This window comes from Choloepus didactylus, chromosome 4 (assembly GCF_015220235.1).
Source record: "Choloepus didactylus isolate mChoDid1 chromosome 4, mChoDid1.pri, whole genome shotgun sequence".
NCBI lineage: Eukaryota > Metazoa > Chordata > Mammalia > Pilosa > Megalonychidae > Choloepus > Choloepus didactylus.
The window spans coordinates 103437455-103446499 of record NC_051310.1 but is presented as its reverse complement, the minus strand read 5'-3'; the positions used below and the strand labels follow the sequence as shown (position 1 = coordinate 103446499).

Here is a 9045-nt window from a genome sequence, read left to right as displayed (position 1 = left end):
ATGAGTGGGGGAGGGCTGTAAGATCCAGATTCTGGGACACTGCCTGGAGGTTCTGGACGGAGCTTAGAGGATGGCCGAGATGAAGGGAGAGCTGCTTTCTCCTTTATCTCATCTTCCTTCAATAGCTTCATATATGATTAATTCAGACCCATGTTATATATCGGAATTTGACTAATCCTACTCAGGTTGGCAGTTTCCTTTATTGCTGGGGAAATGTTTTCCAAGCCAATGAATTGTGAAAACAGCCTTCTGGGAGAATGTTTAACCTACTGAAGGGCATGTTCAACATCCACAGGGGAACACTCTGGTTTCCAAGATAGAGATGTTCCTATATATACCAACACACGGATTTGCTGACAATAAATGTTATCATCCTCTCACCAAATAGGGTTTCTGAGAACCCTGCTTTGTCCACCGAGTGCTCGTTGAAGTGCTCCCAGAATCTCTGCCAAGGAAGTTGTTTCACTCAGATCCACTGAAGCCCAGCCTCGCTGCCCCTCCAGCCAGGGACGGGCCACCCTACCATCTTAGAGTCCTTCCCCAACTGCTCCACCACTTGTAGACATCCAATAGCCATTCCCTCCATCCTGATTTTTAACTTCTTCCAACATCAACCCACACCCCAAGTTTCATTCAGATATCCTGCATCTTCCTTTCCAAAGTGCTTTAGGGGAGGCTGACCCCAGCCCAGTCTTAGAGAAAGTGTCCTGGCCAGTCTGAACCAGTCATTGTGGCCCCAGTTGTCTTGCTGGTAATTGGATTAAACCATGGACCTGTAACATGATTCTGGCCAATGAGATGTAGGAGAAATCTACTGGATTAGCTTTTAGGAAAGTTTCCTCATTCTTAAAAGAGGCACACAGAAGAGCTGTACTCTTGTTCCTCTGGCCATTGTCATGTCTGGAACTACAGCAGCCATCTTGTGCAAAAGTACATGCAGGAAAGGATGCTGGGGGCAGTGGCCATAGTAATGCAGGGAAGGAGTAGAATCTCGAGCAGTTGGTTGGAGGTGAATGAGAGGAGTCTTAGAGGGCTCCCAGGTTTCTGGCTGGGACGATGACCTAGAAGGAGGGGTGTTTGGGCAGGGGAGTGACCTGATCCATCTGGGTGTGTTGAGGATGAAAGGGCAAGGGGCCTCTGGGTGGACACGTGCTGCAGGTAATTTGCTGCCCTGTTCTGAAGCTCCAGGTCCATAACTAGTAGACTGTGAGATCCTCAGGTTTATTCATTCACTTGTGCATCTCACAGCACCTGTCTCCACAAAGGTTCTTCCTCTCTGCCAAGTCTGGGCACAGAGATGAATGGGACTCAGTCCCTCCCTCAAGAAGACCACCGTTTGGGTTAGGGTTAGGTGATTGGCCAGCCAAAAAACTACAGCTCCTTGGGGTCAGATCCATGACAGAGACAAGAAAGGAGGGTGAGGGACACAGAGGGACAAGGACAAGGATCCTGAGGTTGCTGCCAATTGCTGAGTTCTTGCCACCAACCAGCCTGGACAACGTGCATTGAATAAATTTGTTGCATGACCCAGAAGTGGCTTCACCTGCCCCCTCTCCTTAGTCTTGTGTCACACCCTGCACCTTCTCGGGCTCCCCTCACTCTGGATCATGAATGTGTTTTCTTCTGCTGTAGCCTCCTGATTTTGCCCTCTCCCTTGCCACATGCACACTGTGTTGCCCTTTCCCTACTGGCTCTGAGCAAATTAACACCTTCAATTTAAAATGAAGCTAATAATAGTACCTACCTCATAGGGTTGCCATGAAGCTAAAACAGAGATGGCCTGTGGTGAGCATGCAGCACTGAGCTTGGGCACAGTAGGTGCCTGTGGTGGTTTGAAGCTGGATACACCCCCAGAAAAACATGTTCTTAAATTTAATCCATTCCTGTGGGTGTAAACTCATTGTAAGTAGGATCTTTTAATGAGGCTACTTCAATTAAACAGAATGAATACAGAAAGAGAAAGCCATGGAAGCAAGAAGCTGGAAGCAACAAACCCAGGAAGAGAAGCGAGAGACCAGCAGATGCTACCATATGCCTTGCCATGTAGCAGAGGAGCCGAGGATCACCAGCAGTAGGTCTTTAAGTAGAAAGCTTCACCTTGATGATGCCTTGATTTGGACATTTTCACGGCCTCAAAACTGTAAGCTAATAAATTCCCATTGTCCAAGCTGACCCACTTCATGGTATCTGCTTTAAGCAGCCTAGGAAACTAAAATAGTAGTCCAATAAATTTTAACTATGAGTAGTATTATTTGCAATTTCCATTAAACCAAAGCAGGAAATGCCCAAAGCAGACTTTTTACGACGCTCTTGTGCAGGTTAGCATTCTGACTTGTGAACACTAATTTATTCCACAAACCCTTTTCTGAGTGTGTGCTCTCTGCCAGTCCCTGTACTAGAGACCAGGGTTAGGCAGAAAAGCAGAGGCTGCCTCAACCTCTCAGGAGCTCACAGTCCAAAGGGGAGACAGCGGGTGGGTGCTGACGAGGACAGCAGTAAGGGGGCTATGGGCACTCAGCCAGGGTGGTGACAGGAGAGCTGGGTGTAAAATGGGAGATGATGAGTTGGCCAGGGAGCACAGAGTGGAGGGTGGGTTTCCAGCAAAGGAATCAGCATATGGCGAAAGACGTGGAAGTGGGGGCAGGTGTCAGGCCACCAAGGCAAACAGAGCCTGACTAAGCCTAGGAGTTGTTTTTGTTTGTTTGTTTGTTTTTTACCCTGAGATCTCTGGGGAACATTGATGGCTTTTAAAAAGGGAAGTAGTCAACATTCCCTCCAGAAAGGCTAAAATGAAAAAGACTGAAAATACCCAGTGTTAATGAGGATGAGAAGCAGCTGGAACCCTCATACACAGCTCGTGGGAGTACAAAATTTGTTCAACTACTCTAGAAAACCATTCGGTAGATACCACAGAAGCTGAACATACCCCTATCCTATGACCTAGCAATTCCACTCCCAGGTCTATACATAGCACAAATGCACAAAAAAGACCGTGCAAGACTGCTCATAGCACTAGCTCTTCCAAGTTTGAGAGAACCTAGAAAACACTGAAGGCTTACACTATTTGCATGAAATTATTAGAGAATCTTACTTACTGTTTATGGCAATGTTTTCTGATGAGCATATCATGGATGTCATGGGATGCTTTGGCTCAGCCAAAAAAGACATAGGGAATTCTTGACCCAAACTGGAAAGTTTAAAGAAGTTATACCAATAACAGACTCTGAACTAAGGCAAAAAATACATCAGACTTACATTCAGGACATCATTTTGCCTATGTCATTTTTTTTTTTTTTTCAACTTCAACACATTTTTACTAAAAGAGCACTTAACGTAAAAGGAACAAGTTTATAAAGTAAAAATTAATTGATACACTACCAAGCCTGGGAGCCCCCACTCCTCCAGATTATGCCATATTTTTTGAAGAGAACTTTCTTTCTACTTTTATGTCCTTTATTTTCTTCAATCAGGTTGAGATAGTCAGCATGTTGCAGGAGTATGAGAAGTTTTTGTCTGAAGTTTTTGCACAGTTAACAAATGAGGCTACAGATGATGGTAAATGGCGTGAATTGGTTAATTTTTTCAAGGAATTCTGTGGATGTTCTCAGACGTTACAACCTCAAAATAGGGATGCATTTTTCAAAACTTTGGCAGAATTGGGAATTCTTCCTGCTCTTGAAATTGTAATGGGCATGGATGATTTGCAAGTCGTATCAGGTGCTATAGATATATTTTCTTATCTAGTAGAGATTAGTCCGTCCATGGTGCAAGAATCTGTAATGCAAGAAACTCCGTAGAATGACAAGGAAATCCTTCTTGTTAAGGCAGTAATTGAACAAATGCTCTGTGATGATGATCCAGAGCTAGGAGGTGCTGCTCAGTTAATGAGACTTCTTCATACTCTAATTGATCCAGAGGACAATAAGAAAACTGAAAAAAGAGAATTTCTACATTTCTCCTACAACCATTGTATGCAAGCCCCCACAACACCACTTTTCACAAATACTTCAGAAGACAAATGTGAAAAGCATTGTTATCAAACAGCACAGCAGCTTGCCTCAGTTTTAGAGTCATTCACATTTTGTGTGGAACGTCACACCCAACACATAAAAATTATATTTATGAACAAGGACTTGCTAAGATGTGTCGTGGTCTTAATTCAAAGCATACTTTCTTGGCTTTATGTGCTCTTTTTTTTTTTTTAATTTTATTTTGAAATAAATTCAATCTTACAGGAACAGTTGCAAAAACAGTACAAACCCCATACATGGAACTCCATCATACCCCAACCCCCCTCCCCTGATACCCCGATCCACCATCTTTAACATCCTGTCACACCACCGTTTCTTTCTCCCCCACCCTCCCTCCCTATCTATCATCCATCATCTATTGCTCTGTCCTCTGAACATATGAGAGCAAGCTGCACATATCTCTGAACAAACAATATAATTCACATATACCTTTCCCATGGGCAAGAACATTCTTTTATGCAATCTCATTAAGTGCAGCTAAGAAGTTCAAGAAATCAAACATTGATATAAAGCTTACATTCCATATTTCCTTTCTTTTTTTCTTGTGTCCCATGTGTGTCCCTTTGAGCCTCCTCTCCTCCATCCTCAGATCCCATCCAGGATCATCTTTGGCATTTAATTGTCATCTATTTCTAGACTGGCTTTTTTTTTTTTTTTTTCAATTGTGGAAACATATACATAGCCTAAATCTTCCCATTCCACCCCCTCCCTAGCATTCCATTAGTGGGATTAATCACATTTAGAATGCTGCAATGCTATCACCTTCCCACCATCCATTTCTAGAAGTTTCCCTTCACCCCAAACAGAAACCCTACTCTCATTTCTTAACTCCCCATTGCCCCTTCCCCCGCTTCTCGGAACCCCTACTCTACTTTTCATCTCTATGGTCATATTCTCTGATACTTTCTTTGTGTTTACTGTGGGGCTTAAATTTAACATCTTAAATCTAAAACACACTTGTTTTTCTTTGATATCAACTTAACTTCAATATGACACATAAACTATGTTCCTATATGCCATCATTCCCCCACCTTTATGTAGTTCTTGTCAAAAATTACATATTTTACATTGAGTCCAAAACCACTGATTTATCATTACAGTTTATGTATTTTAGATCCTGTAGGAAGTAAATAGTGGAGTTATAAGGCAAAAATATGGTATTGTATTTATATTTACCATGTGATCTTTACTGGAAATCTTTATTTCTTCATGTAGTTTCAGTCAATTGTTTAGTGTCCCTTCCTTTCAGCCTGCTCAACTCCCTTTAACATTTCTTATAGGACTGATTACTGGTGATGAAGTCCCTCAGCTTTTGATTATCCGTAAACGTTTTCATTTCCCCCTCATTTTTAATCTCCAGGTATTTGTGAATTCTCCAAGTCTCTGATGGTTATTGACTTCTATTTGTATTCCATTGTGGTCAGAGATTGTGCTTTGAACAAATTCTTTTTGTTTTAAATTTTATTGAGGTTTGTTTTTATGTCCCAGCATATGATCCATTCTGAGAAAGATCCGTGATCACTAGAGAAGAATGTGTGTCCTGGTGACCTGGGATGTAATATTCTATATATGTCTGTTAAAATTCTCTATATCTTTCTCTCCTTTCTTTGTTTCTCTGTCAGTAGGGCTCCCTTTAGAATCTGAAGTAGGGCAGGTCTTTTATTAGCAAAATCTCTCAGCATTTGTTTGTCTGTGAAAAATTAAGCTCTCCCTCAAATTTGAAGGAGAGTTTTGCTGGATAAAGTATTCTTGGTTGGAAATTTTTCTCCCTCATAATTTTAAATATGTCATGCCACTACCTTCTCACCTCCATGGTGGCCGCTGAGTAGTCACTACTTAGTCTTATGTTGTTTCCTTTGTATGTGGTGAATTGCTTTTCTCTTGCTGTTTTCAGAGCTGGCTCCTTCTCTTCAGTATTTGACAGTCTGATCAGAATATGTCTTGGAGTGGGTTTATTTGGATTTATTCTATTTGGAGTTCACTGGGCATTTATGCTTTGTGTATTTATATTGTGTAGAAGGTTTGGGAAGTTTTCCCCAACAATTTCTTTGAATACTATTTCTAGACCTTTACCCTTCTCTTCCCCTTCTGGGACACCAATGAGTCTTAAATTTGAACATTTTATTTTATCTATCATATCCCTGAGATCCTTTTCAATTTTTTCGATTTTTTTCCCCATTCTTTCTTTTGTTCTTTCATTTTCTGTTCTGTGGTCCTCAAGGAGACTGAGTTATTGTTTAACTTCCTCTAATCTTGTATTATGAGTATCCAGAGTCTTTTTAAGTTGGCCTACAATTTCTTTAATTTCCATAAGATCTTCTATTTTTTTATTTACTCTTGCAATATCTTCTTCATGCTCTTCTAGGGTCTTCTTTATGTCTTTTATATCCTGTGCCATGCTCTTCTTCATGTCCTTTATATCCTGTGCCATGCTCTTGTTGCCTGTCTGTAGTTCTTTGATTAATTGCGCCAAGTACTGTGTGTCTTCTGACCTTTTGATTTGGGTGTTTGGGTTTGGGTTCTCCATATCATCTGGTTTTATCATATGCTTTAAGATTTTCTGTTATTTTTGGCCTCTTGGCATTTGCTTTACTTGACCTTTAATTTGTCAGAATTGCAGCTTGGTGGCATACACTTTCTCTAACTAACCAGCAGATGGCATCTGTGAGTCAACTATTCCCCTCAAGTCAGCTCTCCCCAACTTTGTGGTGCGTGGCGATCTGATTGTTGTGGGGTCCAACTGGTGCACTTAATTTGGGTGTGTTGTCGGTGCTGTCCACCCTGAATGAGGGGCGTGTGTCTGAGTGGTTAGGGTTTAATAATCAAACCTCTGAGGTGTTCCCGGAGATTTAAGGCTGTTCTCTGCCACTGATCCAAAAGTCCTTGGTATTGGTGTAGGGTCCCTAGGATTTCTGAGTGGTTCCCCCTTCCCTGCTGTGCTCTTCCAGGACCTCTGCTGAGGGAGGGAGGGCCATGCCATGTCACAAGTGCGCACCGGCCTCCAGGGAAGCCCTAGGACGCCGGGCCATGCAGGGGCATTCCCAGCCCGCTTCGAAGATGGTTGAATGGGATGCGTTAACTTCCCCCATTCCACACAGCTCCACCCTCCCAGCTCCGGGACAATCAGCTGTGGCTGTATTCAAGGCCCCTGTCCATGGCAGATAGTGTGGCGTGTGCACGGTGCTGTGGGAAAGACTCCCTGTCAAACTGGGTTTCTTGGCGCGGCTCTGTGCTGGGGGTTCGGCCCTGGGCAGGAGTGCCCCCACCCGCCGGGGAGATGGCTGCAAGTCATGCGTTTTTTTCTCCTTTTGGCTCCCCTTTGCTCCCCTGGGCCCGAGACAATCAGCAGTGGGTGTGGGAAGGGGTATCCTCCACGCCAGACACCGAGGTGTTAGCCCAGCCCACTCCCGTCATATTTGCAGCTGCTCCCGGGCTTTTTTTTTTTTAAAGAACTAGTCCGTCTCCAACTGCCAACCCACCATTTCCCCACATCGCAGCGTGGCCGAGGGACTTTCAGCCGACTCACTCACTTGTTTCAGAATGCAGACTCCTGGTTTCACCAAATGCACAGTCCCCGTAGATTTAGCAGACCTTGTCTGGCTGGTTCTACTCTGGAAGTGGTGTTCTGGGTCACTTTCTGGTTTTTATCTAGTATTTTTCACGGAGGTGTTTTTTTGCCCTGTTTCACCTAGCCGCCATCTTAGGTTCTCCTGGCCTTATGTGCTCTTTACTTTATGAAGCAGATGCCTTAAAGATGAAATTTATAATTGTTACATCACCAAAGGAAATCTTTTTGAACCTGTTATAAATGTTCTTCTGGATAATGGAACTCGGTACAATCTGTTGAATTCAGCTGGTATTGAGCTGTTTGAATTCATAATAGTGGAAGTTACCAAGTCTCTTACTGCACATAGAGTTGAAAACTTTTACAAGGCACTTGAATCAATTGAATATGTTCAGACATTCAAAGGATTTCAGACTAATTATGAGCAAAAGAAAGACAAAAATCAGAAACTGAGCAGTGTACCATCTTTATGGCATAGTAACAGATTTCACACAGAAGCAAAAGCCTTGGGAGAAGATGAATAAATGTGGTTTAATGAAGATGAAGAGGAGGAAGGAAAAAGCAGTTTTGACCCCAGTGGAAAATTCAAAGCCAGAAGATGGTTTTCCAGATAGTTATGAAAAATTTCTGGAGATTAAAAAGCAAAATAAAGTGAAGACAAGAAAAACCTTCCCAAAAGGACATCTGGTGGCTTCAAATTTACTTTCTCCCACTGCCAGTGCTGCTGATGGAACAAAAAGTGTGACTAGGAAATCTGCACTGGCTCAGACACCACTAGCAATTTCTAATGGGTCCTCTTCCAAAACTACAAACTTGGTCAGTACAGCCACCAAAAGAAGTTTGGTTGGCCTGGTGGATGATCCACACAGTGAAGAGAAAGATGAAGAAGGAGAAACATGCCCAGGAAAAGATGTTGTCTTGGTTCATAAAATCCTTACTGGGGGACCCTAAACATATAATCTTAATAAAATGCTGCAAATATCCAATGAGCTGAAAAGCTGAACCAGAAAGCTTTCTTGCTTTCGTTTTACAGGCCTACAAGGAGTAGCAAAAGACACTCAATATATCAGCTAGGAGAGTGTAGTTCTGTTAAAAACCAGGTTTCCTAGGAACTTGATCAGTTGCTATTAATTAAGGCTTGCCTATCAGGCTGTGTGAGAGAGAGAGAGAGAGAGAGAGAGGGAGAGAGGGAGAGAGAGACTGGGAGAGGGAAGGAGTGAGTGAGAGAGAGGGAGAGAAGGAATATGAGGAGGAGAAAGAAAGGAAGGAAGGAAGGAAGGGAGGGAGGGAGGGAGGAAAAGATTTTTTTAAAACATTAGTAATCAGAGCCTGGGAGATTGCGTCTCATAAGAAAAGTGTCAGGTTTTGGAACAGTTTGGGGAAAGGAAAAAGGTTGATAAAATAATATGAATGCACGTTGCTCCAGAGGTATATCCAATCTAGAAACAA

The 9045-nt window shown here is 42.7% G+C and overlaps 1 pseudogene; it reads left to right on the top strand.

Moving 5' to 3' along the window:
* Window positions 1-3022: 3022 nt before the first annotated feature.
* Window positions 3023-8547, top strand: LOC119532757 (annotated as a pseudogene).
* Window positions 8548-9045: the final 498 nt, after the last annotated feature.